This window comes from Hydra vulgaris, chromosome 04 (genome assembly GCF_038396675.1).
Source record: "Hydra vulgaris chromosome 04, alternate assembly HydraT2T_AEP".
Classification (NCBI taxonomy): domain Eukaryota; kingdom Metazoa; phylum Cnidaria; class Hydrozoa; order Anthoathecata; family Hydridae; genus Hydra; species Hydra vulgaris.
In genome coordinates this window covers 34,336,741-34,350,000 of record NC_088923.1, presented here as the reverse complement: position 1 = coordinate 34,350,000, position 13,260 = coordinate 34,336,741, and the positions used below count along the sequence as shown (strand labels likewise).

Genomic DNA, 13,260 nt, shown 5'->3' with positions numbered 1-13,260 from the left:
CTTTTTTGATGAGATAGTTAATGGGCAGTCCTTCGCGGTGCTAAATCAATTTATCTCTTCATTCTTAAAATTTCTCTAAGAAAGAACTCCAAGGTATGAAATGCAAGCTTTTTAAACTGGTTTGTAAAATCCTGTAAGAAATCTTAAATAAAAACACTGATAATAGGAAGATATTTTTAACAAAATGCTATTAAATTGCTTAAAAAAATACTGAAATAATCGAAATTACCAAATGCAGGTTTGATATTAGGAAAACGTAGTTGGTTATTGATAACATATAAAGATAAAAAAATATCTACCTAAGAGAATTGATATCAACAACACTAACATATTTTATGAAAAATAAATCTCAGAAGAATTCAATAAATAATTTATAAGTATCGGTTTGAAACTAGTCTATAAAATAACTCTATTATCTTGAAAACTTCCTTGGTCTGCCAAATAACGCTATTATCTTCAACAATAAACTTAGCGTTAAAAATTTGAAGAAGGTCTTTATTTTGAAATATTTTGAAATATATTTTGGATTAGAAATTCTTTTTATTGCATCTATCAATTTTGAACAAACACTGTTGAGACACAAGATTTTAAATTTATCAAATAAAATCTTTTTTACTTATAATGAATTAACAGACAAGCTAAAGTATAAAAAACCTAATATAACCTTTAAGTTGTTAAACACGGGTACCCTAGAGGTCACCTAAGACCTTTTGTTGTATCCCATGAAATTTTTTATTTGAAAATATTCTACTTGCAAATTCTATGGCTGTAAAAGTTTAAACTATTTGATGGTATTTTATTGAGGAAACTTGCTTAGAAGTATTATAAATAACAAAGTTTTGGTACTAAATATTAAAACCATGAGCGAGATCTCGTCTCGTTCTCGTTTCTCGTGAGAAATGGGACTTCTCGTGAGAAACGAGAAATAGAAAATTCTCGTGAGAAGTAGAACCAGTCTTAAATATTATATTATTTTTCAAATTAAAAATTATTATAATTTACAAAATGCTTCATAATTTGTTTTTTTAATTAATTAGTATTTTGACTCCGTGATTTTAATAAATCTAATTAAAAACTTAATTTGTTTTTGACAAAAACAAATTAAATTTTTAATTAGATTTTTTAAATAGATTTTAAAAAAAATCTAATTAAAAAACCTTAGTTAGATTTTAAATATTTTTAATTAGATTTTAAATACAAAAACATTTTGTATAAGATGGTGCACTTTCGACTTAATTTCATTAGTTTACCAGTGGAATTCAACTTGACACATATTGTTCATATTGAAAAGAAATATTATTGCCTTATTTGAACGATCAAAAATGTCACCAAGAAAAAAACAAAATCTGGAGATATTTTCAAAAAACAAGTGACGGTGCTGAATGCAAGGCGTGCAAAAATTCTTTGAAAACAAAAGATGGAAACACAAGCGGACTTCATCGTCACCTCAAAAAAAACACAGCCAAGATTACGTTGAGTATTTTGAAAAAACTGACAACTCTCTTCTTCCTCCTCCTAAGAAGAAACAACGAACCATGGTCAAAATGCTTGAAACAAAGTCCAAATATGACAAAAACAATTCCATTAAAAAACAGTTTGACTCTGCAATGCTGGATTACTTTTGCACTGATCTGGCATCCTTTTTAGCAGTCGAAGGAAGAGGTTTCAAGAAATTGTTTGACATTGCAAACCCTAAACTAAGCCTTTATCACAGAACAACATATTCAAGAAAGCTTTCAATTCGGTCAAGAGAAGTTCTAGCTGGAATGAAGAGCATAATAACGGACATTACGCCAAATCTAAAAAGTGCTGCATTTACTTCTGACCTTTGGACTTCTAGAGCTCAGGACAGCTACATTTCTTGGACTTTTCATGCTATTGACGAAAATTGGAGACTGCATCACTGAACACCCCATGTCCAACAGTTCCCAGTCAGACACAAAGGTATCTTAATTGAAGGAAAGTTGGATTCTTTTTTTAGAAGAACTAAATTTGCCTGCTGATTTGCCAATGTACTGCGTGAACGACCAGGCAAGAAACATGAAACTTGCAGTCAAATTGTCAAAGCGCCTTGACCAATACTTGTGCAACAATCAAATTTTGAAATGTGCAGTTTGGGACTCATTTGGAATGACTGCTGGAATGGATGATGCGTTGCAAACATGCAAAGATTTGGCTTCTTTAACTAACCAGTCAACAGTTGCAGCTGAGTTGCTTGAATCAGACAGGTACGCCAATCTGTTGACACAAGATGGAATAGTGAACTGGATTGCATGGCTTCTATCCTACATCTAAAGAGTGAAATTATCAGATTATGTGCAAATGAAGATATTTTTTCTTCAAAGAGCATCAGTGCATCACTCAAGGAAATCAATCAAGGCAGCAGTAGAAATTTTGGCACCACTTAAAGAAGCTACAGAAACGTGGTCGGCTGAGTCTATTCTAACAATTAACACTGTCGCCGATTCTCTTCATTTATTCCATGACGAAATTGATCAATTTATTGAGACGGATGAAAAAAATGGCTACAGTGTCTTGTATGCAAAAAACTTGAAAAGCTGCATGGAGAAAAGATTTCCTCATTGTCACACTGGAAACTTATTCAGTGCTGCAGCAAACTACTTAACTCCTACTTTATAGGGACTTCACTTGAAGCTCTTCAAAAAATTTCAAACAACAAAAGAATGGTCAGCCTAACAGGTTAAGGATAATGTTGAGTGCGAACCTGTTGCCAGAGTCCTTTCAGCAGATTTGTCCCCTCATTCAAAACTGAAGCGAAAAGTTAAACGTCAGACTTGAAACACAAGAGCCAACATCTGAACTGAATCCTATTTTGATCAAAATGTGCCAGTATGAAGATCTCCCTGATGCCAAAAAAGACTTTCCGATTCTTGATTGGTGGACATTGCATTCAAATACATTGCCAGAACTCTCTTCATTAGCTAAACAAATTTTAGCTAGTCCAGCAAGTTCAACTAAATCAGAGAGAGTTTTTAGCTCAGGTGGAAATGTTGTCCGATCATCCAGACACAACTTACACACAGAAAAAGTAGAACAAATCATCTTAATCAGAGAAAACATTGTCTTGTTGGAAAAGTTTGGCAAAAAAATTTTGAATTAATATTTGAAAAAGTTGATTACATTTGACAAATGTCATTTGTGTCTATTTGTAAAAACCATGTTTATATTTTTTTTTTTTTACTTGGATTTTAATAAATTTGTTTTCAAAAACTGTTAAACTTCTCGTCTCGTCTCGTTCTAGGTCTCACGAGAAGTACTAACTTCTCGTCTTGGTCTCGTCTCGGTTTGAAAAAGCCTAGTCTCGCTCATGGTTAAAATATTATTTTCTACGTCAGCCATTATAGTTGCTTACTTTCTTTAATTGCAACAACGCGGTTGATGATATCAGTTTTTAGTGATTTCTATTTGGGTAACAGTTGTTGTCTTTAGGGTATTGCTATGAAAGCCTATAAATAAAAATAGTGGTAATAATGATAACACAACAATGTTTTTATCTTCTAACTTTATACTTTTTATCATTAATACTAGGTCTGTTAGAACTAGTCAGAACTTGATATAAATCAAAAAAAAAAGTGCCACAATTTTCTAAAAATCAAAACAATTTTTTAAAATAATTTGTATATTATATTTAAAAAAAGAAAACAGTTCAACTCAAATTGTTATATTATTAACTTAAAACAATTAACGTTAACTTATATCGTTATAATATTGCCTTTAGACTGAGCAAACCTTAAAATTTAAGATGTGTTCAGTCCGGATGCAACGAAGCAAGCCCAAACCAAGAGAAAATTTTGAAATTTTTACCAAGAAGTGCTTTTGGGAAAATTTCTCTGTTGACAACCGTTATCTGCTTGAAATGTTTTTTCTGCGTGCAAGTTTATTAAGTTTGGAGTTTGAAGGAAATAGATTCAAAGAGCTTTTTATTCACCAATGAGCCAATAAAATCACAAATTAAGTTTTTAATATGACTATTTTAAAAACAAAAAACTGTTGTTTATGGTTGATGCTGAGCAATGATGATTCAGTCTAAACAATTTAAAACTTTGATGCTTAACAATTCTGATTGCAAAGATATTGGAAATAAAAAAATATGGTAAAATTACATTATGTTTATATATATATATATATATATATATATATGTATATATATATATATATATATACATATATTTATATATATATATATATATATATATATATATGTATATATATATATATATATATACATATATATATATATATATATATATATATATATATATATATATATATATATATATATATATATATATATATATATATATATATATTTATATATATATATATATATACATATATATATATATATATATATATATATATATATATATATATATATATATATATATATATATATATATATATATATATATATATATATATATATATGAATTCATATATATATATATATATATATATATATATATATAATATATATATATATATATATATATATATATATATACATGTATTCATATATATATATATTTATATATATATATATATATATATATATATATATATGTAATTGTACCATATTTTTTTATTTCCAATATCTTTCCTATATCTCTATCTCTCTCTCTCTCTCTCTCTCTCTCTCTCTCTCTCTCTCTCTCTCTCTCTCTATATATATATATATATATATATATATATATATATATAAATATATAACTGTTGCGACTAACTTTTTAATAGCTCATTAAATCTACTTCCTCCAATATTTATATATATATATATATATATATATATATATATATATATATATATATATATATATATATATATATATATATATATATATATATATATATATATATATTTATTAATAATAAAAAGTTGAAGGTGTCAAATGGCGCACAGTGGGGCACAATTACTTTAAAATTGGACAATTGACGAAAATGAAATAAAGCGTTATGAAATTTTTTTTAGTAGTAATGCATAAAGGAGTCTCTGGTCCATCTTATTCACGTTTTCTTTAGGTTTGAACTGACTTTTAACCCTGTGGAACCCATATTTTAGCCATATTCTTTTGTCTAAAAAAGGACTCGCTTGCGCAAGTTAAAAGTACCACTCTGTTTATATAATGTTAATAAGAAGTTTGTTAAAAGTTATAAATTTTTTTAAAGGTATTTTTTAGTTTTTGGTTTATACCTATCTTTTGATAATAGTAAAACACTATTTAAGTGCTTGCATTATATATTAATATGCCAATATAAAGCGTTAATAGCGTTCTAAATATTATATTTTTTTAAAACAATGCACTTTTTGTTTAGGTATTCACCTAGATACAACTGAGATTTTTTTTTTTATGGAATTGCTTATGATTATAGATTGTCAAACTTTTTTTTTTTTTTGCACATTTTAGGCGTTTTTTTGTGTAATAGAGGAAATGTATCATTTACATCAATAGAAACTAGGTATCGAAACCAGGTCATTAACGCATCAAATTAATGACGTTTTTTTCCATTGCATTTTTGAGCATGCTTTGGTATTTCTTTTTTAGGTTAATCTTAAAACTTTTCTATATGATTTTGGTTTAAAGTTATAAGATTATGTTTTTTAAAAGAAATAAACTTGTGGTTATTATGAGAGATTCTGGGTTTATTATAATGAACGAACAATTTCATTTTTTGAATGAAGAAATTAAAAATCTTACAGAATGCGAAGAAAAACATTTAAGTGCGTTAAGTCAGACACTGTCTTTATTTATGTCACAGTATAAATCTCGTTGGATAAAATCACACAGGATATGAAGTTTTTTAAAAAAACAATAAGTTTTGGTTAATCAGTTCCATTTGTTTAAATCAGCATACAGTGAGCGAACCTTGCAGCAACGAAAAGAAGTATAATACTTCAAATTTTTGAAAACGAACGATCCGAAGAAAATCAAAAGTTTTAAGCGAGACTCATTAACTATCTGTTTTGACTAGTGCTACTCAGATAAGTTTAAGAAATGAAGGAATGTTACATGCAACAAAACTATTGAAAGAAGCTACAGAAAGTCCCAAACGTGAAAATAAATATAAAGAAGCATATAAAAAAATACTTGAACTACAAAAAAAAATGTCACGTGAAAATTCTTTAAGTGTTTTGGTGGAAGCAAAACTATCTAGATATCAGTATGATGTTTTAAGGAAAATTTTACCTGAAAGGTTTTCTTCATACAAAAAGGTTCAAGCAGCCAAGAAATTATGTTATCCTAATAATACTCATGTAACAGAATCCTAAGCTTTGGTTTCTTTGCAATCTTTACTGAACCACACAATACAGCGCTTACTTTTAGCTGTGAAGCCTGTTGTTAGGACTCTTCAGAATGAAGTATTAAATCAGCTTCAATTAATTTCGAAATAAGGGTTTGATGGCTCCTCAGGTCATAGTTCCTATAAACAAGCTTTTTGTGATTCCAAAGCCAGTGATTCAGCTGTTTTTTAACATGCATTGTCCCTCTTCGTCTTGTTTCTGGTGGAAAAATTATTTGGTCGAATCCACACCCTGCATCCACAAAATATTGTAGGCCTTTAAAAATTGATTTTATAAAAGAGTCTAAGATATAATTAATTGCTGAGAACAATAGAGTAGATGAGCAAATAAAAAGAAATGTTAAGACAAAGTGCCTAATCGAAGAAAGACAAGCAGAAGTATTTCACACATTAATTTTTTGTATGGTAGATGGCAATGTATGTAATGCTCCGACAGAAATTACTTTCACCCAAAGATGTTTTATATGTAGTGCAACCTAAAAGCAATTTAATGATATTGAGCAAATGGCTCAGAGGAGGATCAAAACTGAAAACTTGGGATTTGGCTTGTCTGTGCTTCATAAGTGGATTCGAATGTTTGAATGCATTTTGCACTTGATTTATAAACTACTAATCATAAAGTGGCAAGCTTGTGGATTTGATAAAGAAATTGTCGCAAAAAATAAAGCTCGAATTCAGAAAAAATTTCGAAAACAGTGTGGTTTGATTATTGATAAACCAAAACCAGGATTTGGCATTGCGAATGATGGAAATACAGAAAGACGCTTCTTTGCCAAGGCAGAAATTTCTGCTGCTATAACAAATATAGATATAAATTTGATTGTGAAAATGCATACAATTATAAAAGTAGTGGCGAGTGGATTTGATATTGATGTAAATAAATTTTGATTATTTGATCTTGGCACAGCAAGATACTTTGTTGAAAAGTATCCATGGTACAGCATTTCCCCTACATTGCATAAATACTTTATACTTGGACCTGAAATTATATCATCTGCACTGTGGCCAATTGGACAACTGACTGAGGAAGCACAGGAGGCATTCAATAAAGACTTAAAAAGGTACAGAGAGAATTTCTCTAAAAAATATAGTCGAAAAGAAACAAATGCTGATATCTTTAACTTTTTTTTATTGAATTATGATCAAGTTATCTGCTAAAAACGAGTACTGCATGAAAAAAAACTAAACAAGCTTACAAAAGAAGCGTTAGATTTACTGAAACCTCCAGACATACATATTATTGATGATGATGATGATGATGATGATGATGATGATGATGATGATGATAATGATGATGACGCTGATGATGTTCATGATAATGATGATATTTTTTTCAATTACTTTTTGACCATTGATTGTTGTATTTACGGAGATTTACATTTAAAAAAGCTTTTTTTAATACAAAAATAATCGAAGTTTATCGAGTTTTCGAGTAATTTTTTTTTCGAGTTACTTTTAAAATAATATTTGAATTGCTGAAATTTATTTCATTCGAACAAGTAAAATACAATTCATTAGTATTATTTATTCATGGAAGATTCTAATTTTCATTTTTTTACTATTACTTTCCGCTTTTTTTAAAAACCTCACTCAAAACAACTCGATATTAGTAGATACTTATTTAAAAATTTATGGACTGCTTTTTCTTAAGTCACACAAGTGCCCTCAAAAAGATTATTAAACTTAAAAATCAAAAAATACAAAAAAAAATTTTGTTAAGCTTTAAAGCTGTTCTGCCCCACTGTGCGGTGGTTTGCGGATTAGCGATCAAAATTTAAAAGTGCCATCATCAAAATTTGCTATAAAAATATAAACTTTTTGCTTGTGGTTTCATACTTTTCAATATGTTCAGACAAAATTTCATTCAAAAAAGTTTGACACACCAAGGAATAACTCAAATATTTGTATTGAAAATCATTCATACAGTTTATCGTTTCGTTTTATTAAGCAAAAATAATAAAAGTCCAATTCATATTTAACTATAAATTTTTTACTTGTTGTGTTACATTGATTATCTATTTAAATGCTCAATAAAATGCTATAAATAATCTTTATTAGTTTAATAAGTCATTTAAAAAGCAATATTGAACGAAAAAAAAATTTATTTCAAGAATGTAACAAGCAAGTTAAGGAAATCAATCTGACTGAGAATAATGTCCTTTTGACAAAAAACTTTGACGCATTTTCCTGCTAAGTGGTTTTGTTAGTATAGATTTATGCCTGACTTCAAATTCTTATACGGTGTTAGAAACTGCAGAAACGAATATGATACATCTCTCAACGCTCTGAGAATGAGAGGGGAGGTCTTGAATATTAGACTTTATTTTTTTTTGATGAATGTGTAAACATCGTCATCAAAAAACTCTTTTGTAGTTGGTTGGTCCATTTCAATATAAGCAAGATCAGCAATATTAATAAGACATATGCAGCTCGTAGCATTCCAATTTTGTTTGTAATTTTGTGTGTTCTGTGTGTAAGGTGATGCTCTGCAGCAACACATTTTGTTTGAGATTTTTTCCTTCAGAACTATTTGCTTTTAAGTACATTTTTGTGTTCCTATCTCTCTTTTGCAGATGTATCTACCGAAGACATCTGAAATAACTCTTTGGTCCTGTTTTTAAATGCTGGTCCGGTATATATAAATTTTCATCTATTAGGACTTTTGCTTCTTTAGGGCATAAGCAAATAATGTGTTCCATTTTGCATTTTCTTTTTTGCACTTTACATAAACATTGTTACATGACACAATATCCAATGAACAGCAACAAGCAGATATGCTAAAAATGTTTATCTAGTTTCGAATCCAGGTTTCGTTTGATATTTGCTTTTTTGCGTGTTTGCGGTTTGTGTTTTTTACAGTTGTAAATAGATTTTTGTTTCAATAGATTTATCGTTTAATAAAGGCAATCGTCGATTGACAGATAACCATATAGATTTTAAAACACACGAAACACGCTAACAATTACCGCAAAGTTTGGCTTAATGTCAGAACAATCTAAGAAGTAATAAAATTGAATCAGGTTTCTGTATGTGCTTGGATCCGTTTGTAATTAAATCACAAGGGATATCTCAGTAATTCTCTTCACTTTTCGATCGCGCATTGGGCCTTTTTTATATTTTTGGCATTTTTTATTTTCTATACCTAAATATTTCCTAAAACTAATTTTATTTTCTAAAACTAATTTTATTTTTTAAAACTAATTTTATTTTTTAAAACAAATTTAATTTTTAAAACTAATTTTATTTTTTAAAACTAATTTTATTTTCTAAAACTAATTTAATTTTCTAAAACTCATTATATTTTCTAAAATTTTCTAATTTTATTTTCTAAAACTTTGTTCGTATTATTATTAGGAGACACATAAATTGTTTGCAATAAATTAGTAACACTTTATTAAAGTACTAAACTATTTAAATTTTGCACTAAATAATAACTTACTTGATATTTATATTTCTACAATTAGTATACTTATTTAATAGTAAAACGTGCTTATTGTTAATCTATTTTAACTACATCATATCATTCTACAAAAGTAACATTTATAAAATATAAACCAGTTCAGCATGTAAATCTAGTTGTTTTTCTCGGGCAAATCAAAAAGTATGTTTTAGGAAATATTTATTAGCCGCTTACAAACTTGATTTTTTGGCGTTAAGTTAAAAACAGTCAGAGACTGAAGACTACAAAACTACGTAACTAAAAATTGTTCACAAAACGAAATACAGTGCATGCGTGCTTTAAAAAATAAAAATAAATAAATTTTATAAAGCAGCGAATAGTAGGTTACGAAGTATGCAAATCCACTAACTCCATCGAAGTTTAGCAAAATAATATTCAGTTAAAATACTATATATATATATATATATATATATATATATATATATATATATATATATATATATATATATATATATATATATATATATATATATAAATATATATATATATATATATATATATATATATATATATATATATATATATATATATATATATATATATATATATATATATATATATATATATATCTGAAGCTTCTAACAACTTCTAAGAAATTGAAGTCAGGCATAAATCTATACTAACTAAACCACTTAGCAGGAAAATGCGTCAAAGTTTTTTGACAAAAGGACATTATTCTCAGTCAGATTTATTTGCTTAACTTGCTTGTTACATTCTTTTTTTTTCGTTCAATATTGCTTTTTAAATGACTTATTAAACTAATAAAGATTATTTTTATTAAGCGTTTAATTAGATAATCGATGTAACACAACAAGTAAAAAATTTATACTTAAATATGAATTGGACTTGTATTATTTTTGCTTAATAAAACGAAACAATACACTGAATGAATGATTTTAAATTTAAATATTTGAGTTATTCCTTGGTGTGTCAAACTAATTTGATTGAAATTTTGTCTGAACATAATGAAAAGTATGAAACCACAAGCAAAAAGTTAATATTTTTTATAGCAAATGTTGATGATGGTACTTTTAAATTTTGATCGTTAATCCGCAAGCCGCCGTTTGACTAAACACCTTTAACTTCTAATTTTCTATTTAATATATATATAAATACAACTTTCAGTATCTTGGCCGTTTTGATTTAAAAAAAATTAAAATTCGATCTACCCTAATATATATATATATATATATATATATATATATATATATATATATATATATATAGAACCCTTAGATGTTGTCCGAAAGTTTTTTCGATATTTTGTTGACAAAAAGTAAAAATTAAAATGCAAGACCGGAATTTTTTTTTTTTAATAATGATAGACTGCCTGCCCCAACCAAACCCTCAGTCGATGTAGCAGCACTCCCTTGCGGGTCAGGCTATTTGTCAGTCGATGTAGCAGCACTCCCTTGCGAGTCAGGCTATTTGTCAGTCGATGTAGCAGCACTCCCTTGCGAGTCAGGCTATTTGTCAGTCGATGTAGCAGCACTCCCTTCCGAGTCAGGCTATAAGATAGTCGATGTAGCAACACTCCGCGCATGATTTACAGTAAAAAAAAAAAAAAAAAACATTTTAATAAAAAAAATAAAAATAAAAATAAAAACATTGTTTATATTGTTAAAAACATTCAGAATGTTTTAAAAACATTCAGAATGTTTTTAAAAACATTCCGGTCAATTAAATTTGCGTTTTTGTGGTTTTTTTAAAAAACGATTAATTTGTAATTAAATTAATGGTTTTTACTTTCGTCCAACACAGAAATGTTGGACGAAAGTTAAAAGTAATTAAAAGTGACGTATATGTTGGCGTAAGAATCACTTTTTTCCTTCCGCTCTTCCTAAAGCCAACAAACTATAGAACTATATATATATATATATATATATAATATATATTTTTTAATATGTCTTTATATATCTATATATATATATCTATATATATATATATATATATATATATATATATATATATATATATATATATATATATATATTTATATATGAATATATATATATATATATATATATATATATATATATATATATATATATATATATATATATATATATATATATATATATATATATATATATATATATATATATATATATATATATATATATATATATATTTATATATAAATAGACTCGCTAGAAATAGTAAAAGTAACGACTTGACAGGATATATAACTATTATATCAAAGTACTGACCTTTTACTGCTCTTTCTATGTTAAAGCAATGATGTATTACAAAGTACACATTTATCTAACTAACAATAAAGCCCTAATTAAATTTAGTTCGGTTTTAAAACAAAATGGACTAAACATAATGTTCTTTAAATACTCGTTACATCATTGAATCTATCACAAACCTGAAATACACACTGTGTTTTCATTTGTTTATTGAATGGTATCATCTTATTTTACTCAAAACATTGAATGCTATAGTCTAGCAGGTAAAACTCTAAGTGGGTTCAAAGGTTACTGCTCTAGCTAAAAACGATTTTTGACAAAGATAACCTACCACAACCATTACTGAATATAATACATGGTGTACCACACGAATCCATGCTCGGAATACTTCTTTTTGTTTTAAACATTAATGAAGTTTACAATGCGCCTGATTTAAAGAACATAAGTTTTGCAGACAGCAAAAACAAGTTTTAGCAATATGCAAACATAAACATGCTTTTTAGTAATATGAACAGATAACGTTAGAAATATTTAGAATTGCTTTTAGAAAAGAGAATAACTTTATATTAACTTATCTTTAAATGATGATAAAATGAAACTAAAACTTTTCTATATAAGCAATAAAAAACGGATACTATTTTTAAACACGTCTGATCACTACGTCAACAATATAGCCTTAAAAGAAAAAAAATAACAAAAGTTTTAATGGAGTTTTTATTGACGGAAATTTGTCTGGGAAGCCGTTTAAGTTGAAAAAACCATTGTATTCTTTAGAAATCAGAATGTATTCATTATATACGAGCAAGCTCTACTTATTATAAGTTTGTGACTCAAAAATTATTTAAAAGTAAGTTTACTCGATAAATGTATAAATATCATTTATAAACACATTTAAAAAATATAATTGGACAAGCTTAAGTTATATTTTAGCATGAGCAACAAGTTTTTGAAGATGTTAAACTAAAAGACGCTTCGAGCATGCTCTAAATGTCTATTAGTTTAACTTCTATAAAAATTTCTTTTCATTTATTTCTTGTCAAATTTATTTGTCATTCATATTTGTTGAACTCCTAAATGCTAAACTGCTTATCTATACCGGGGTGCTTATAAATGCTAGCATTTAAGAGTTTAACAAATATGAATGACAAATAAGTTTTTTTTATCGCTTTCTGTCATCTTAGTAATTTTTTACTTTTCCTAATTTTCCCGTTTAAAAACTTTTTTTAATCTGTTTACTTTCTGTAACAATTTTTTTCAAAACATTTTTGATACGTCAATGTAGAAAGGT

The 13,260-nt window shown here is 27.2% G+C and overlaps 1 protein-coding gene across 1 annotated transcript in view; it reads right to left on the bottom strand.

Moving 5' to 3' along the window:
- Positions 1 to 13,260, bottom strand: part of LOC136079778 (uncharacterized) — a 129,361-nt gene that overhangs the window by 50,044 nt on the left and 66,057 nt on the right. The window lies entirely within an intron of this gene.